At 43.3% G+C, this 18956-nt stretch overlaps 1 protein-coding gene across 2 annotated transcripts in view; it reads right to left on the reverse strand.

Moving 5' to 3' along the window:
• The window catches only part of Znf532 (zinc finger protein 532), a 130902-nt gene extending 130315 nt beyond the window's left edge, over nucleotides 1-587 (reverse strand). Inside the window, exon 1 of one of the 2 annotated variants that reach the window (XM_029557333.1) lies at nucleotides 251-587. The gene's annotated coding sequence lies outside the window, so the exon portion shown is untranslated. The remainder of the gene's footprint in view (nucleotides 1-250) is intronic. The other variant, XM_029557326.1, reaches the window with a different exon arrangement.
• Between the last annotated feature and the right edge of the window lie 18369 nt (nucleotides 588-18956).

Below are 18956 nucleotides of genomic sequence, written 5' to 3' on the forward strand. Positions count from 1 at the left end.
AGCGCGAAGCCCCGGCCGGCGACGCCCGGAGCCCCACCGCGGCTGCAGCCAGGCGCCCCGCCGCCCGGCCCTCGCCCGTATGGGGCTCGCCGGCCCGCAGCTCCGCCGGGAAGAAGCCAGCCGGGGGGTGCTGGTGGTGGTGCTGGTGAGGGGACCGAGCGGGGGCTGCTTTTCTTTTTTTCGTTTCTTTTTTCAAACGACACTTGAGACTCTCACCCAGTCCTTTCCATGGCCCCAAGCCGCGACTTACTCGAGTGGAAGGAAGCAAGGCCTCGCCAAAGATGGTTGAAAAAATGCCCGTGAGCCTCTCTACCCAGGATCTTGAAGCCAAGGTGGTGGTTGTGCTGTCCTCCTCGTAATGGTGGCAAATAAGAAGAGAGCACGCTATCTTCAGATAAAATAAATCTGAAATTCTCCCAGGAGGTGGAAGAAAGGGCTCTCCTCTGGTTAGTTAGTGGTTTGGAGCCCTTTTCGCCTTAAACTGAGCCACAAAAGAATGGAAGACACCCCTGGGGTGGGGAGAAAGCCCTGGTGGAAAAGACACACGTTTTGCTTTCAGAGAAAAAGCCACTGGGGCCAGATTGAAGCCTGGCATGTTCAGTTCATGTAGGGCTTTTTTTTTTTTTTAAGTGGGGGAATGATATTGAGTAAACACGATGTAATAGCAGGGTCTTTAAATTCTATAAGGGAGATGGTGTACAGATGTAACAAGCATGCATTGTACATACAGCAGGTGGTCATGGCTTACAGAACACACGCAAAAGGATACATACTTAAGCCCAGTAAAGGCCACGAAGGGCGATAATCATAACCCATCCGAGATGCATTTCCTTCCATTCCAGATGAAGTATGATATTTTCCAGCCCTGTGTCCTGGTGCCCATATTGAACACAGACGTGCACTCCACTGAAAGGTTTGTTTTTTTTTTTTTTTTAATGAGAGAAACCTCCATGTCGAGCTAATTGTGCTGACTAGAAGTAGGACAAAATGGAAGAATCTGAAAAAATGTGACCATTACCTCCTAAAAAGGCTTCCTCCTGTTTGCTTGGACTCTGAAGACAATGCGCTCACTGGAGTAGCTGTGAAGTCTCCCAGCATAAGACGTAGTCTTGTGTGTTTTGTTTTAAATTAGATTGATTAATGTCTGCAAAGTGTGTGCGAAGTTGTTTTTTTAAATCTCAGCGTTCTTCTCTAGCGTTAACTTCCGTTGAGGAAGCCATTGTTGTCTGTGATAGGGCACCGTAGGGTGTGAATTTTTAAAGCTCTTTTGCTATTTAAGACTTTTCATGCAGATGACTAAAATTACTGTTTCACATAAGAGTTGTCTTTAGTTTCAAACGGTGATTGTGCAGAGGTGCACGTAAGTTGGAATGCATTATCTACATATTTGCACACGCTTAGAAAGACTATGCAATCTGCAGATTTTGCCAACCACAGCATCACATTTACCAGTGTTACAAGATGATGAAATTGAAACTCTCATCTTCTCTGAGCTGGAACACAATGCCAGTATTCTGTGTGTTGAGTTTCAACTTTACCTGGGCTTGATTTCATTGAAAGGAAAGCTTTTTCTTCTAAAGGTGGGCCTTTATTAATATGCATGTTTTTAAAAATGATGTGCATTGAGAATAGAAGGACCTGCTAATTTGAGATCTTGATAGGCTACCCTGTTACAATATATGGAATTTGATCATGTAGATACCATAAAGAAACCCCTAGTTGGTTTGGAATCTTTGTTTACTTAAAATGGTCTCTTGCCCTTCCCCCACTCCCTGACCTACAGCTGAAAGCCCAACAAAGCAGCATTTGAGTGGTTACAAGAGTGTACCCCCCAAGCCAAAGTCTAAATTGCTTGTCCTAGGAGTCTTCAGTTGGGCAACTGCCTGGTGACTTCACAATGCCAAAGACGGTGAGCTCTGTCCAAACCCAGTGTTTTCTGTAAACCCTTGATGGGGATAATTTAGTTTCACAGCCCCACTCATTGGTTGCACAAGGGACAAGAACTAACATTGCATCTACTTTTAAATTCCAGAAACAGCTGAAAAGTAAAAGAACCATTTCTATCTAATTCTCTGGGTTCTATTTTTACAATGAAGGTTTCAAAGAAACCTCTTTCCCAGGTAGACTGACAGTTAAAAGCAAAGCACCCCTCTGAACCTATTTTACAAAATCATTGCATTTCACAGCTGAAAAAGGCAGCTCCTGAGTTTTTTTTTAAGCACTACCCCTCTTCCAAAGCAATCAATACAAAAAGGTGTGTTCTATTACTCTACATATGTAAGACTGCCTTGTGTCCAGTTCTGCTTTGAGCAACAATAAAATAGTAATTTGACTACAAGAATGAAATAAAACTATTATCTGAATACAGTAGATAAGAACAGAACAAAGAAAACATGTGCTTCTCCTGCCAAATAGAAACTAAAGGAATTCCAAACCCTTTGGGATTTTGTTATTGATGTTTTTATTGCTAACTCTGTGTCTAGATTTTTCCTCCAATCAGTGCATCAAAAAAAATCCTAGCTTGTTTTTGTTTTTATTTCATCTTTTGTGGTTAGAAGCGGGTTTTGCAGAAGCCTGTAGCTCCCATAGTTCCCCTCCTTCCACTCAGAAATTGGGAAATTCCTTTGTTAGGCCAAGCACACAAAAGGTGTGTTCCTGGAGGGAGGGGAGCGTGGAGGGAAACCATTCTTTATCTCACCATCAAAGGCCTTGCAGACTAACTCCTCAATTGCCCCAGGTCTTGAGCTGCACATTTTTTTTTTTTAGCTCAGAATCAAGATAGGCCTAGGTGTTTGTAAGAGGTTTAACATATTACATTTGTTAGCATGTTTTTAAAGGAATCCTTACAGTGCTTGACCTGGAATAGTAAAGATTTGTAGCAGAATGACCATTTAAAAAAAAAAAAAAAAAAGGAAAATTTTTTTTTTTTTCTTTCTTTTTTTTTTTTTTTTTCCGGAGCTGAGGACCGAACCCAGGGCCTTGCGCTTGCTAGGCAAAAGCACACTACCACTGAGCTAAATCCCCAACCCCATTTCTTTTTAAGAACAGCAAACTATTGATAGAATTGGTATTTTTTTTCACACACAAGTCCAAAAATATAACATTGAAAGAAATCATAACCAGGTTTTCCTTGTTATCACCTGCGGAAACTGGGCTGAAAAAACAGACTCCCCTTCTTTGTCAGTGCTTTCAGATTACACTGCAAAACCTTCCCTTTTCTGAGCTTCATCTTAGAAACCCTACAAAGGCCTTTCACTAGAAGACCTGAGGGGTGGGGGGTTGGGCTCAGAGTAGGGCATTCTTTAGAAGACTCTTAAGTATTTGAATGACCTGCTAGATCCTGTGTAGCGACTAGATCCATTCATTCTTACCTCCTGCTGTCTCGTAGCCTAAATGCTAGAAAACTGGCCTTATCCTTGGAAAGAACAGGCTGGGGACAAAAGGAGGTGGTGCTTTCTATGAGCCATACCTTCAGAAATCAAAGGAGAACCGGAAGTATGGGATTTGGGGAAACAGTTAAGCTTGTTCATCTAGCTTTTTAATATGTGTTCCAGTGTTCAAATTTGGATCATCAGGCCTTCAAAACTAGTGCTTTTCACCAATAAGCCATCTCTCCAGCCCACTGCTGGGAATTTTGACTGCTGAACACTCACTGCTGAGTCCCTTGCTGCAAATTGTCTTGGCCACTGTCTAATGACAGTTCTAAGGAACTGTCTGGCCCAAGGGAACAACACATCCCCAGGAGAAGCCAAAGTCTGGGTAACAGAGCACTAGAAAAGCTTGCCCGCCCCCTTCATTTGCGCCTCCTCTAAAAGCCATCCAGTTCCAGAACACCAGTCTATTGAGGCCTGTCACATGGCATTGTAGATGAACTTCTAATCATTCCTTACCACGTCATATCACAAGCATGTCTCCAGAGGCTGATAGGTCCCTATTTCTAAGGCCCTCACCAGTTCATATCCATCTCTTCAGAGATTGTTCTCACTGAAAGCCAGTGTTGCCTTTCATCCACTCCATCACCATATGCTGTCAGGGTTCCATCTCCCTCCTACCAAGTGAGAGCAATCCTCCCTTCCATGTCCATCAGCCCCCTCAACTTCCGTCCCCTCAAATCAATTTAGACCTGGTCACTAACTTGCCTCCTCCAACCTGGCCAATTTCCGTTAACATCCTCCACAGTGCCATCCTGTCTTCCCTCTGGCTTAGACCTTTATATATCTATCTTCTCATTGGCCTAAAAAATGATATCCAGACTCTGTAAACATGACTTAGAAGATTTTCTATCATTTAAACTATTTGCCAGTCTTCCCTTGCCTCTTCCCTTCACACTGTAAGACTCAGGCTTGGTGAACATTTTGTTCTCTGACCTGCTTCCTCTTGCTGTCCTGTCTCTACATGTCCCCTCTTTCTGAGAGTCTCCTACATTCTCCAGACTCCTTTGTCCAACTAATGTCTGTATATCTTTAGGTCTAAATGTATGTCACTCACTCAGAGAAGCCCTTCTTGACATTTCAGGTTTGGAGTACCCCTGACATGAATTCCTAAGTTGCCTTTTTACATAATATTTAAGTTTTGTGATCATGAGACAAGGAGATTGTGGACAGGGGTGATGACATTCGGGGTCATATTGGGTCTCCCCTATCCCCAACCCCCATGCCATCCCAATTAGCAAGACATTTAACAATTAAGTGTTCAGAACATTAAGATTAGCACGTATAGTATAGAGGTTGTTTTCCTCCAATGACGTGTAAAGATAAAAGATAACCAAATAGCTTACAATTTTCTGCTAAACTTTTCGATAAACATTTGAAGTCTTTTTTTTTTTTCTTTTTGAGGTTTCTCAATCAGAAGACCAAAAGCCATATATCACCAAGGAAACATTTATTTCTGGAATTTTTTTGTTTTGTTTTTTCTGTCTCACTGTGTAGCTCTATCTTGAACTCTCCATCCTCCTGCCCCGACTTCCGGAGTGTTAGGGTCACATGACTAAACCACCATACCTGGCTTTCGGAGTGTTAGGGTCACATGACTAAACCACCATACCTGGCTTTCGGAGTGTTAGGGTCACATGACTAAACCACCATACCTGGCTTTCTGTAAGGAGGAGGTAATTTTTTTTTAAAAAGCTAAAAGTTCTGGGGAAATTGCTCAGTCTGTAAAGTAACTGGTACACAAGCATGAGGGGCTGAATTTGTTTCTCCTAGCACCCCATAAAAGGTGGATTCTGTGGCATGCTTCAGTAATCTTTGGGCATGGGGTGGAGAGGGATGGGAGAATCTCTAGAGTTTGATGGACAGCCAGCCTAGTCAAATAAATAAGCTCCAAGTGTAAAAGACCAAGACACTGGACCCTGACGTCCACCTCTGGCATCCACACATGCACACTCACATGCATACATGAACATGCACCTACACATAGAAGCAACATATGTACATATAAATAAAACTATGAGAACATGAAAATAACCAGAAAATATAGTTCTAAGTAAAATATGCCTACTTGTCAGCAAATAATTAGAAGATACCTAGACAATATTGCTGTAGATTTAAAGAAACATGGATTAGAATAAATTACAGTATGTGAGGTTGACTCAACTGCTAAGAAATAAAAATGTAGCTATCCGTCCATGTCTAAATTATTTCTTTAATCCAAACATTATGTGACTTTAAAAAGATTTAGTTTTATGTGTATGAGTATTTTGCCTACACATATGTAAGTATACCATGTGCATGCCTAGTGCCCATGGAGGTCAGAAGACTTCGGATCCCCTAGAATTGGGGTTAAAGACAGGTGTTAAATATCATATATTGGGAACTGTCAGCTCTCCAGCTACCACCCCACCCTTTTTTTGAGACAGGGTCTCATGTAACCCAGTCTGACCTTGAATTCCTGATCCTCCTGCTTCTTATCTCCCCAATGCTGGGATTACAGATATGTGTAATATCATACCTGGGTTATATGACTTTTCAGAAGTTCTACAATTAAAAAAAATATGTAGACATTTAGCCTGAAGATATAGCTGAGGTGGAAGGCATTCCTAGGCCTGTATTGACCTGAGTTCACTCTTCAGCATTAAGAAGACAAAACAAAAATAACAGCAACAAACACAAGAGCCACTAATGAAGTCGCTTCTATACAGGGATAAAAAGTCTGAGATTGCGGCCAGGTATAGTTGCTCGTGCCTTTGATCCCAGCACCCGGAGGCAGAGGCAAGCCTGTGAGTTTAGGCCAACCTGGACTATATAGCCATTTTTGGCCAGCTAGGGCTACATAGTGAGACTCTATCTGAAAAAAAAAAAAGAGTGAGATTAAGTGACAGAAATTCCAACACACACAAAATACCATTCACAGATAAGCTGCTACAGGGTACCATCAGTGAAGTTAATTTTGCTTAAAGAGGATGAAAGTAGTAAGATTTCAACAGTACCTGAAGGAAAAGCCTCCTGGCTCTGCTTAGAGACGAGGCTAGCTGTTCAAATAGCTGCAGCACACAGTGGTTGCTAGCTAGGTCATGGCAAAGGACCTAGGATAATTCACTGTCCTTTTGAGACACGGAAAATTAAGGGGACATGGGAGAGGAAAGAGAAGGGGAAGAGGAACAGAGCCTGGTTGGAGTCTTGTTGAAGCCTTTTGCCACCCAGCTGACAGTTGAGAATTCCAACACAGTTAAAAGCATTTGCTGTGAAGGTTGTCTACGTAGAGACAGTGTTCCTTTTCTATAGAGATATTTCAAACAAGAATGTTAAAACAGCAGTGAATCCTATGTGAGGTCTAAGCATATATAGCATTTCTCCTTTGCCAGCTGCAACCTGCAATTTTCTAGGAATCTCACAAGAAACCCCATTTGCAGTTAAAGACATGTCTTCTTAACCCCCTTGTGCAATACTTATTACCCATGGGCTTTTGGGGTTTTTTTGTTTGTTTATTTTTTTTTAACATTATCAGATTGCAATCCTGTCCAAGGTACCACCAGACCCACTCTAAAATTTTATTTATTAAAAAAAGGGAGAATTTTCTTAGCAACCTTTTGATTTGTTTGTTGTTTTGTTTTGTTCTTTGAGATAGGGTTTCTCCCTATAGCCTAGGCTGGACTGGAAATCAATATGGAGACTAGGCTGACCTTCAATTCACAAAGATCAACCACCTCTGCCTCCTGAATGCTAGGATTAAAGGCATATACTACCACACCAGGCTTAGCAACCCTTTGGAATATAACTTGAGAGCCACCAAAGTCATCATAAGTCTGTTGCTAAGGGGGCTGGAGAGATGTCCCAGCAGTTAAAAGCACTGGCTACTTTTGCAGAGGACCTAGGTTTGGTTCCCAGCACCCACATGGTGCCTAACAACCATCCATAACTCCAGCTCCAGGGGATCCAGCACCCTCTTCTGGCCTCCACAGTCATTGCATATTGCACACATGGGGACACATATACAGGCAAAACAGTCATTCACATAAAATAAAAATAAAAAAGTTCTAAGTCTGCTGCTAAGTCATTTACTCATGGCTCCCTCTCGAAAAATCCTTACCCACTGTGTTTAAATTAACAATGTTAAATTCTCTTCCTAATAAACCACAGCTCTGTGTCCTATTGGCTTGTCCTGAAATTCTTTCCAACAAGAAGTCAAAGAAAGTGAAGAACTCTGGCTTTACCTCACGAGGTCTGGAAAAAAATTCCTCAGGCTGCTCCAGGCAGCAGTGTGGATCTGTCTCACACTCCACTGGAGTGCCCACACCCCAATGCTGCTGACACTTTGAATGCACACACTCTACCACTGGGCCTTACTACCAGCCTTGCTTTCTAGCTTTCTGTATATGTTGTAAAGTGTATGATATATTAGTATAATGCTATGTAGATTTAATTTATAAGTAAGTTTTATAAACTATAAAAGTGAATAGGCAACTGAGATGAATACTAAGAATTTTTTCTTTTAAAAAAGGATTTTATTTTTAATTATGTGTATTTGTGTCTGTATTAAAGTATGTGCATATGAATAGTGTTGCCTGTGGAGGCCAGAAGGGGGTATCAGATCCCCTGGAGCTAAAGTTACAGGTGGTGAGCTGCCCAGTGTGGGTGCCAGGAACTGAACTCAGATCCTCTGCAAGAATAGTGCATACTCTTAACCACTAAACTACCTCTTTAACCCCTTTTCCTTATTCTTTTCTTCCTTCCTTTCTTCCTTCTTTCCTTTTTTTTTCCTTCCTCTTTCCTTCCTTCCTCTTTCATTCCTTCCTTCATTCCTTCCTTCCATCCTTCCTCCTTCCTTCCTCCTTCCTTCCTTCTTCCCTCCCCCTCCCTCCCTCCTCCTTTCTTCCTTCCTTAGCTTCCTTTTATTTTTTTTTAATATTTTATTTATTATTTTTATGTGTATGAGTGTATCGCCTGCATGTATGTGAGTGCACCCGTGTTGTGCAATGCCACGGAGGTCAGAAGAGGGCTTCGGATTCCCCTGGACCTGGAGTTAAGGACAGTTTCTTTTTAATTAAAGGTATTAGGATTTGGATCTCCCTAAAAAATATAAAGGCCATTGGGATAGAAAATTGACTGAAGCTGGATTTGGTAGTGCATGCCTTTAATTCCAGCACTCAGGAGACAGAGTCAGGTGGATCTCTGTTAGATTGAGTTCAGCATGGTCTAAATAGTGAGTTCCTGGCCAACTGGGGCTACAGGTACTCTCTCTCTCTCTCTCTCTCTCTCTCACACACACACACACACACACACACACACACACACACACACACACACACACAAATCCCAAAAGTTGATTGAATAGACAAGCCCAGTTCTATTCTATATAGTGGAAACTTTATCTACAGTTTCACTTCTCTGCTGGTCTAAATTTAAGGAAATAAAATATTGCATGTGGCCCTAAATAAACTCATTCAGTGTCAGATCAATAAGAAAAGATAGCATATTCATGCTGGATTTGGAATGGCCTCTGTATTGGTTACTTTTCTTATTGCTGTGACAAAATGCCTGACTAAAGTAGCTTGAGGAAGGAAGGGTTTATTTTGGCTCACAGTCTAAGGGGATAAGGCATCATGATGGAGAAGGCACAAAGGTAGCAGTTTGAGGCAGCTCGTTGTTACATTGTTTCCATAGTCAGAAAGCAGAGAAATAAATGCTGGTACTCAGCTCACTTTCCTTTTATGTTTCCTGGGACCCTATCCTTTGGAATGGTGCCACCCACAGTTAAGGTGCATTTTCTCATCCCAACAGACCCAATCTAGAAATTCCCCCATAGACATGCCCACAGGTTTGTCACCTAGGTGTTTCTAGACCGTCAGGTTGACCATCAGTAGTAACCACCACAGCCAATCTTCATTGTCAAGTGGACTGGATTTAGAATCACTTAGAAGAGGCTGGGCCTGGTGGCACAGTGTGTAATCCCTGCACTTGGAAGGTGGAAGCAGGAGGATTACATCCTCAGCTACATAGCAAGTTCAAAGCTAGTGTGGGCTTCATAAGACTGTCTCAAATAGCAAAAAAAAAAAAAAAAAAAGCTGAGGGGTATGGTGGGGGAATGGTGTGACCCTTGTCTGGTGTGTCTGTGAGAGTGTTTCTAGAGCAGACTAATTGAGGTTGGGAACACTCACGCTCAATGGAGATGTAACATTTCATGGACTGGGACCTGGACACAATAACGTTTGAAAAGGAGAGCACCTGGGCTATAAGTGAGACCCTGTATCAAAACCAAACCAAACAAAAAGGACTGGGGATGTGGGGATGTAGCTCAATGCTCAAGTGCTTGCCTAGTTTGGGTGAAGCCCTGGGTTTGAGCCCAAGCACTGCATAAAACCAGGTGTGCTGGCACATGGCTGTAATCTAGTGTGCTAGAGGCGGGGGAGCAGGAGGCTCAAGAGTTCAAGGTAATTCTCTGCCACACAGTGAGTTGCAGGCTAGCATGGACTACATGAGACCTTATCTCAAAGAAGAAAGAAGAGAAGAAAGAGGAAGAGGGAGAGAAGATTCTCTGCTAGAGAATAACCTAGAAGTCCTCCACACATGGGGAAATCTAGACTATGTCTGATCAGAAGCTGTTTCTATGTGAGTCAGTTACTTTTCTCAGTTCTAAGACGGGATGGGTGCTATGAACAACTAAAGGGAGGATGTATTTAGTGTCACAATTTCCAGGGGTTCATCCATCATGGTGGGAAGAGAGCACAGGCAGTACAGCCCTGACCTATATAGTGCAAACCAGGCGGCTCCTGCCACATTCTCATCTGGCTTCTGCTGTCTCCTCGGAAATTTCTCAATTGTCACGGGGATTCCAAGAACATACAAATATTTGCTTTCTGGTCCAGACACTGGATTAAGACCACCAGTGCACACCAAACTACCAAATCCCAGGCAAATCACAGCTTACAAATCCCACCAGCACAAGTCAGAATAGAGTCATAAAATTGGCAACGAAAATGTTTTTTTGATGCCCCCCCATCTTGGTCTTGCTGAACATTCCCCACCTGGAAGCACTGCATTTCCTGCCTGGAACTACATTAGCTGTGCCTCAGCTACTCCACTCTGCCCCTATAACCCACAAAACAAAACTATGTCCATCAAATACTATCCCAACAGCTAGTCTTTTAAAATGCTTGCATGCATTGAGGTGATAGTTGGGGCAGGCTCATCCGATGTTCTAACAACTGAGTATTGTTAGCTCTGACTTGGTTACTTAGGAAAGACTTTGTAATTCTCTCCCAATCACTCAAGTGTATTTACTTGGCTAAGTAACTCCTGTGACCCGTGGTATTCTTCTCATGGGCATTTTCCTGAGGCAGGAAGCCAGAGAGGGGCTAAAGCCCCAAAGACACACTTTTTGATTCAGCAACGGAAAAGAAATGCTTCTTGCCAGCGTTTGAACTTTTAAGAGTCTTCATTTAGAAGGAAGCCATGCTTTCTTCTTTCATCCCTGGACTGGGGAAAAAAACACTGCACAGCTTCAGCCTTTATGTAAATAAATTGTCATGTACAGTCCCCCCCCTTAAAATCTGTTTTAAGCTTGGCTGTGACATCACCCTATAGAGTAATTATAAGCAATGGGTGTCTCAAAGCATGCTGAAATAGATGCTCAGTCCAGTCACAGGAGACCTGAGACCTGAGATTAAATAGAAACAGTGCTGAAAACCTGTCAAGAAAATTTCAAGGATCTAGGCCCTCTCATTGTCAAAGCAGGTGCATTATTGAGATGACTGGGCAAGTTGGAGCTGTGGTTCCATATTTATACACTGTGCTACTTTGCACTGGGCCGGGTATGAATCCATTATTTTCTGCCCAATATTTTTATTAATTCTTCTCTTGTAGTGGATCTTGAACTCGGAGCCTCACCCACGTTAAGCAAGTGCTCTAACACTGAACCACAAGACCAGCCAATAAAACACTTTTCTTTTTTTAAACAATTATTTGTTCATTGTGTGCATATATGTGTGTACATGTGGGGGCGTGCAAGTGCCATTGTGTGCATGTGGAGTCTGTTCTCTTTCTTCCACCTTTACATGGGTTCCAGTGACTGAACTCAGTTCATCAGACGTGCAGGGCAATTGCCTTTACCTGAGGAAGCATCTTGTGAACCCCAACTCCTTTTCTGACCAGCCATTGAAACCAAGATTCTAAGATTTTTTTTTTTTTTGAGACAGTGTCTCCCTGTAGCCCAGCTGGCCTGGAACTCATGGAGAGTCACCAGCCTCTGCCTTCCTAGTGCATCACCACCCAGCCTCCAAGTTTCTACCTGGCAGCAGCTCCTCCCAGCTGCTCCTCTGCATTCCTGACTTGTGCTTTAGTTAGTTGGCTCTCAAGATTTCTGGGAATTGCAGAGCAATGCTTGCTGGGAAGTACTGCTGTCTGTGGTTACTCTGTATGTAGTATCTCATTTCACCCACAGTCTCTCACACAAACCCCTGAGTTGGATCCTGTGATGATCCCAGTTGGCAAACGAGATTAAGTAACTGCGATGGTTCGAATGTGGTTTCTCCCCACCAAAACTCAGGCTGAAATTTAATTGTCAGTGTGACAGTATTGAAAGGTAGTGGGGCCTTTAAGAGTTATTTGAGCACTCAGGGGGCAGAGGCAGGCAAATCTGTGAGCTCAGGCCAGCCTGGTCTACATAGTGAGTTCCAGGCCAACTGGAGCTACAGGGAGACACTGTCCTCAAAAAGACCAAAAAACAAGGAGAGAGATGGCATGTACCTTTAACCCCAGCACTTGGGTGGCAGAGGCAGGCAGCTCTCCATGTGTTTGAGGCCACCCTGGTCTACACAGGGAGTTCTAGGCCAGCTGGGGCTGCAGGGAGACCTTGTCTCAAAAAAGACAAAAAAACAGAACAAAACAAAACCCAAAAAGAGTTATTTGGCACTTAGGGGTTTTGCCCTCGTGAGGGATTAATATGGTTTCTATGATGGTGGGTTAGTTATCAAGAAAGCAGTTCTTAGAAGGTGTCTGGCCCCTTTTGTCTTCCCCTTTTGCATTCACCCACTTGCTCTTCCAATTTTTCACCATTCGTGGAGCAACAGAAAGTCCCTATTAGAAGCCAAGCAGATTTAGTTACTCTTAAACTTTCAGCCCCCAAGAACTGTAATCTAAATAAGCCTTTCTTCTAAGTTTCTCTGTCTCAGGGGTTCTGTTATAGCAACAGTATATTGACAGTGATGGATAGTATTAACTGTCAGCTTGACAGAATCTATTATCACCTGGGAAATGGGCCTCCATATGTGCTTTTGAGGGATTATCATTATTATTTATGCTAATTTGAGGTGGAAAGGTCCACCTATTATGGGTCATACCATTCCCTGGCTGGAATCCTATGCTATGTAAATAGAGAAAGAGCACTGAGCAGCATCATGCATTTCCTTATCCCTTTCTACTCCTGATTGGACATGTGATGAGCTCAGTGTCTCAAGCTCCTACAGCCTTGACCATCACTGACCATACCCTTCAGCTGTGAACTGAAATAAGCATTTTCTCGATTAACATGCTTTTGTCAGGATGTTTATCAAGCAGCAGGAAAAGAAATTAAGATGCTAAGACAGTAAATGTCTCAAGCTTACATCCATGAGCAATTGAGGCAGCATGTAATACCAAGCAGTGTGGAGCTACGATCTGATGTCTACCACTGAATTGGGAACCCTGGCTCTGAAAGCCTCTAGTCAGCTGAGTGTGGCCACGTGGGCCTGTACTCTCAGCTCCTTGGGAGGTTGAAGTAAAGTTCAAGGCTTGTTTGGACTACAGAGTAAGTTCAAATCCAGCTATGCAACTTAGTAAGACCTCATCTTAAAAAGTAAAAAGAGAATAATGACAACAAAATACCACCATGCCTTTGATTCCAGCACTCAGGAGGCAAAAGCAGGCAGATCTCTAAGAGATCAAGGCAAGACCAGCCTAGTCTATATAGGCAGTTCCAGGCCAGCTGGGGCTACAGGGAGACCCTGTACGAAAAAACAAAACCAAACAAACACCCCCACACACACACCAAAATAAAGAGGCTGGGTATGGTGGCCCAGGCCTTTAATCCCAGCACTTGGAAGGCAGAGGCAGGTGGATCTCTGTGAGATAGAGGCCACTTGGGGCTATAGGGAGACCTTGTGTCAAAACAAACAAACAAGAGGAAAGTAAAAAGGAGGACTGGGACTATAGCTCAATAATAGAGTGCTTCTTGTGCATACAGGAGGCAATGTGTTCAATTGCCAGGATCTTTCTGACTTGCTTATTTTTGTTTTATGTGATGAATGTTTTGCCTGCATGCATATAAGCGCACCCATGTCATGCAAAGCCCACAGAAGCCAGAAGAAGACTTCAGATCCCTCTGTAACTGGAGTTATGAATGGTTGTTAGCTGCCATGTGGGTGCTAGGAATGGAACCCAGGTCCTCTGCAAGAGCAGCCAGTGCTCTTAACCACTGAGCCATCTCTCTAGCCCTCAACTGGTAGTATCTTGAAAAGAAGTTCTTGTTATCTGTATCCCTCTTCCCCTCTGTGCATGTTCTGATTTTTACCCAACCTGTGGACCAAGATGTCCTAATTACCCCAAGTCTTCCAGAATAAAATCTTAAGGTTTTAGGACTTATCCATGTACATTTCAATCCTAGTTTATATCCTTAGCCTGTGGTCCAGGCCCTTGCAAAGAACACTGCCACAGTTCTTGAGTCTTTCTTTCTTTCTTTCTTTCTTTCTTTCTTTCTTTCTTTCTTTCTTTCTTTCTTTCTATTTCTTTATTATTTTGGTTTTTTTGAGACAGGGTTTCCCTGTAGCCCCAGCTGCCCTGGAACTCGCTATGTAGACCAGGCTGGCCTCGAACTTACAGGCCACCACACCTGGTCTTCAGTGTTTCATTGTTGGAAGAAAGTCTTGCCTTGAGCTTTTGCCCCAGAACCGTTTCTTGACCAGGCACCTAGGTCCTCCACTTGCTCTCACTGTTCCTCTTGTAACTTGACTCCTACTTTCTCCAGTGGCAGTCACTGGGATTTATTACTGAGTAGCTGTTCCAGATGATAGTTCTACTAACCCTCCATGTTTCCCTCCTTGCTACATTTATCCGGAACCACTGGGATTTTCTTATTTATGACCACTCAACTCAGAACCTTCCAGGGCAGTGGGTAAAGCCCTATTCTTCATAGACTATAGGCTCCATAGGGGAACCTCATATATCTAATTCACCATTAAAAACCCCAAAGCAGCATAGCAGCATATCTGTAATCCCAGCACTGGGAAGGTCTAGGTAGGAGGATCAAGACTTCCTATGCTACATGAAACTGTGTCTTAGAAACCAAAACCAGAGCCACTGGAGAAGACTCAGCAGGTAAGGGTGCCTGTTGCCAAGCCTGATGACCTGAGTTTAATCCCCACTACCCACATGGTGGAAGGAGAAAATTGACACCCCCCCCACCTGCCCAAGTTGTCCTCTGACCTCTGCATGTGCTCTGTGGCATGGACAGGCATTCCCCACCCCAAATAAATAAATTAAAATATAATTTTAAAAAACTGATACATTAATTTTAAAAAGCAGAAACAAAGTTAGGGAGATGACTCAGTGGGCAAAGCCCTTGCCTTGCAAGTGTGAGGTCTTGAGTTTGAGTCCTCAGAACAGTAGAGCTTCTGTAATTCCAGCATTCCTATGGTGAGGTGGGAGGTGGACACAGGAGAATCTCTGAGCTTGTGGGCCAGCCAGCCTGGTGTACACTAGGCTGAACAACAAAGAGACCCTCTCGCATAAAGTGGAAGGCAAGTATGGATGCCTGAGGTATCTTCTGACCTCCACATACATACTATGGCACTCACATGCCTGAACTCCCATACATGAATGTGCTCACACACCACACACATACACATATACCCCCCACACACACATACACAGTGCCTAGAACCTGGCAAGGGTAACAACAATCAGGTAATGCTTATCTGTGACTCATGCATCCCACAAATGGATTTGCAGGTATACTATTGGGTATGCAATACAGTGCTCATGATTATCTCGATCCTTCTTCAAGGATTATTTCAGGTACTCTCTATGGGGACTTAACAGTTTTAGAGTTTAGGAAAGCGAGATATAATTTTTTCAGTTTAAAAAAGTAATTAGCTGATGGTCACTGTAAACTCTCAAATATAGTTGTCCTAAATAGGTGCATGGACCATTGAGTGAATGAATAGATGAGCCCAGATGGGAGTTGAGGACATCCAGACTGAGATACCAGGGAAAGAACTCACTCAAAGACACGGTTGGAAATATGGCTCCTTATAAGTGAACTGCTACAAATCCTCGTGCGAAAGGTCTAGGAGGCCAAGCCTGCTGGCCAAATAAGACTAGACAGTAATCTAGTTGAGGTATTAGCATAGCCACAGAAAGAATGTGTCAATCAGAAGAGGGGGACAAGTAAGTTTAGAATCTGGGAAAATAAATTCCTGGTTAGAATGCTGCTTTGACCACTCACTCAGAACCTTCCAGGGCAGGAGGAGCCGGCTGATGTGGCAGGTGTAGCCAGGCATAAGAAGGATGCAGTGAGCTGAGTCACCGCCTGCCTCCCCCGCTGCAGTTCCCCTGGAGCTGGCAGTCCCATGTCATTGCACTTCTGCCTGTAGGGATTGCCTAATAATAGCTCCCACGCATTGGGCCCGCATCCATGCTAGGCCCTTGCCTACACCCCTCCTTGCCTTTCAGCCCAGCTTCCAGCTGGGAAGTCTGGAAGGCTACAGAGTTTGCCCAAGGTTAAATTGCAGAAATAGAAAATGCTAGAACTACAGTTTGGACCTGACTGGCTAGCTGCAGGCACAAGATGGCCTCGCCTCTCCTGGGCATGTTCTGCCCACATAATCATGCCTGGATGCTTTGTAGAAAATAACCAGGTTGGCTTTCTTCAGTTTTTATTGACTTCTGCAGGGTGGCGTCTCATCTGTCTCTAGTATGTAGAGATAAAGTTCTCTTCCAAAGTCCTCCTCCTTCGCCCTCAGCTGTTTCCCTCCCACTGAACATATTGATGCTCCAGCATCAATTCTGCCTTCCCTGTCCCCACAATCCTACCCTCCTGGCATCAATCCTTTCAAAATAACCACTATCATTTATTGGCATTTGATATTGTGCTAGGGGCTGTGATCCTTAATCTAGATGGTCAACTTGAAGGGATTTAGAATCACCATGGAAACACATCTCTGGGTGTGTCTGTGAGGGTGTTTTCAGAATGACATCACCCTGTATGTCAGTGGTACCAGTCCGTGATATGGGGGGAGACTGAATAAAAAGAAAAAAGCAAACTGAGCACCAGCATTCATCTCCCTGTACTTCCTAATTATGGACACAATGGGACCAACTCCCTGGTGTTCCTGTGGTCATGATTTCTCAACCACAATGGACTGTATCCTCAATCTGTGAGCCAAAATAAACTCTTCCTTAAGTTGCTTTTGCCAGGTATTTTATCACAACAACAAGAAAGATAACTAATATAGGAGCTAAGAATGAAAGGACTAAATGGGTGCTATAGACAGACACCAAAACTGACAGCAGAGTGGACATGTTCAACCCAGGCACTTGGAAGAGACCTGAGAAATGGCCTTGGCTCACCATTAGACAGCTGTGTGAACTTGGAACATGAACTTGGAAAAGTCATTTCATGTTCCTGAAATTCAGATGTATCAGCTTGGAAACTCTAAGGACTAAAATGTGAGATACTGTATTGAGATGCCCTTTTCTTCCAGGGCGGAGGAGATTCTGAAGAAACAGCCGCCAGTTTCCACCTCTGCATTAATAGGCATCCGGCACATGATCTTAGTTCTATGAGGACAGGATGGCAGGTATTGAGGGCAGTACCCTGAGATAAAGGTGCCTAGGGGTGATGATCCCACTGCTTATTCCTGTTGCCCTGCTCCCACTCTCCCTGACTCTTAAAAACTGAAAACTATTCCATTAGGTGCAAATGCATGGAAACATATTCATGATTATTCAAATGAAGCCCTGCAAAATAATCAGCGTTGCCTTCATAAATATTCATTGTCACCGTGATAATCACTAACAATCTCAGAAGCGGATGTGCTCCTGTAATCCTGTTCCCGCTCATCCTCTCCTCCCTCTTCCCCTTGTTTGACTTTTTTAACTCTAGTCCTAAGCCTCCCAAGGTCTTCTTAGGTCTTCACCATCTTATTCAAGGGAAAGATATTTCTGGTTCATGAGCTAAACCTTGCTTTATTTATCTCCATCAGAGGATGATGCTACCAGAAGGTTAACCTTCTGCAAAGTATAACTGATCAGGTTTCAACAGCTGTAGATCCTCAGGCATCCATACTGCGTGTGTGTGTGTGTGTGTGTGTGTGTGTGTGTGTGTGTGTGTGTTTGAGAAGGGTCTCAGTATATAGCCCTGGCTGGCCTGGAACTTGCTATGTAGATCAGACTGGCCTCAAACTCAAAAAGACCTGCCTTCTTCTGCCTCTCTTGAGTCCTTTTTAATGTATTTATTTTTTAATATTAAAAAAAATTATGTGTGTGTCTGCATGTGGGTATGTGCACATGAGTCCAGGTGCCCATGGAGGTCAGAGACATTGAATCCCTAGAACTGGAGTTACAGGCAATTGTGAGCCACCTGATGTGGGTGCTAGGAACCAAACCTGGGTCCTCTGTAAGAGCAGTAATACATGTGCTTAACCACTTAGCCATCTTTCTAGTTCCTGTGTTATTTTTAAAATGTCTTTTTGTGTTTTGTTTTGTTTTTCGAATTTCTTTTTAAATATGTTTTATTTATTATTTTTCTTGAGTTACAGACAGTTGTTAGCCACCATGTGGATGCTGGGAATCAAATGCAGGTCATCTGCAAAAGTGGCCAGTGCTGAGCCATCTCTCTAGCCCCTTGTTTTAGTTTTTGAGATAGTGTCTTACTATATAGCCCAGACTAGCCTCCAACTCTCAACCCTTGGCCTTAGCCTCCTAGGCCCTGGGAGGAGGTACGCCACCTCCTCTACTTAGGCATCTGTACTCCCAGATGTTCTCTATGGTAGAGAATGAGGATGTCTCCAGCCCCCAAATTAAACCTTTAAATGAAACCCTCTAGGGGCTTGATCAGCCACTAGGACTAGACACAGTAGCAAGAAAGAGCACTGGTTCACGTGAGCAAAGATATCTGCATTCATCACTCAGAGAGAATAGAATATAAGGTTGGCTCAGCCCTTACATTGCCCTTTGTTGGAAGTTGCCAGAACATGCCTAAAGAAACCTATTCGGGAATTTGATCATAAGGAAGGGTTAATTCATTTACATTCTTTGATTGAAAAATACAAGGGGAAAGGACCCTTTGTACAGTTAGTGTGAATATGAACTCTTGGTCCCAAATTGGTGGTGCTATTTTGGAAGGTTTTTGGAATTTATGGGACTTGGGACCTAGCTGGGTCATTTAGGACGATCTTTCTTTTTTAAAAATTTATTTTTATTACTATTTTTAATATGAGTTCTTATGTGTATCTGAATGTGGGTATGTACACAAGACCACTGGTG

This window comes from Nannospalax galili, unplaced genomic scaffold (assembly GCF_000622305.1).
Source record: "Nannospalax galili isolate Female #2095 unplaced genomic scaffold, S.galili_v1.0 scaffold567, whole genome shotgun sequence".
NCBI classification, from domain to species: domain Eukaryota; kingdom Metazoa; phylum Chordata; class Mammalia; order Rodentia; family Spalacidae; genus Nannospalax; species Nannospalax galili.